Here is a 1,323-nt window from a genome sequence, read left to right on the forward strand (position 1 = left end):
ATTTTAGACCACCAAGGGATCTTTAACGTGCGCAACTTGCACACGGGCCCTCCGAGATTTTTCGCCCTTGTCCGAGAAGGCTAGGTGTAGATCTTTCCTATCAGAAGATCAGGGGTGTGGCTGAAAGACAGCAGTAAGAAGAAGCGAAGGAGTAGCAGTAGAAAGGCTGCAGAAAGAATCAGGAGCCCAGAGGAGGGGGCAAAGGAGGTGAGGGGACAAATTTAGAGAAGAAAATTTTTCGGTCGCCTACGGATTCGAACCCGGGACCTTTGAATGAGAGGCCAACACCTTAACCTCTAGGACATGAGAGCCCCCATAGGCGTTTGACAGGAAACAAACAAGAAGAGAGTCACAAACATAAAAAAGAACGAAGAGGGGTAATTACGATAGTCGTTTTATAGGAAAGAAACAGGAAGAGAGTGACAAATATTGAACAATAGAATAAAGAGATGTAATGACGATAGGCGTTTGATAGGAAAAAAACAAGGAGAGAGTAATAAACATAAAAAGAACGAAGAGGGAGGTAGTGACGATAGGTGTTTGACAGCTAGGACAGAAGGAGCAGAGCACTCGCCAACCACCCGTACCATATGATGAGTCAGAAAATGAGTAACGTAGTAAGCTAAGCTAGCTGTGAGAACTGTTCCACACGGGGGTGTGAGAGAGAGAGAGAGAGAGAGAGAGAGAGAGAGAGAGAGAGAGAGAGAGAGAGAGAGAGAGAGAGAGAGAGAGAGAGAGCCCTATTATTGGTCAACACAGCTTCTCCTTTTCTTCCTCCTCCTTTCTTTCTCAAGTCTGTCTGTCTCCTTCTGTCTCTACTTTTTGTTTTTGCAAGTACCCTCAACCGGACATGACCCCTTGCGACCCCCTCGCAGATTTCCACCCTAACCTTTGATCTCCATGGCAACGGGGTAAACAATCGATCGGTCACCTGGAGTGACCAAATGACCAGTGGTGGCCGAAATCTGGCGCGCCTTCTGTCGCGGTCCACAGGCACCCCCCTGGCGGTGGCCAGATCTGTTTTTGTTTTTGCTTAAGGGCCGGCTATCGATTTTCGCATTAGAATTGTAATTAATTTTTACCGGGAGGTGCGCAGTGAGAACGGGCCCAGATTCGGAGATCTCGAGAGAAACAATGGCGGGAGATTTGTGACCGGCCGAGGGGTGAAAGGAAGGCGAGATTGTGTGAGGGTAGGGGAAAGAAAGAAGACAGATTTTGTGAGGGTAGGGAAAGAAAGAAGACAGATTTGTGAGGGTGGGAGGGAAGAAAAGACGATCAAAGGTGTTGGGGATCACACGGGCCGTCTTTGATGAGGGGAAGGAG

Source organism: Aplysia californica, unplaced genomic scaffold (genome assembly GCF_000002075.1).
Source record: "Aplysia californica isolate F4 #8 unplaced genomic scaffold, AplCal3.0 scaffold00096, whole genome shotgun sequence".
In the NCBI taxonomy this organism is placed as follows: domain Eukaryota; kingdom Metazoa; phylum Mollusca; class Gastropoda; order Aplysiida; family Aplysiidae; genus Aplysia; species Aplysia californica.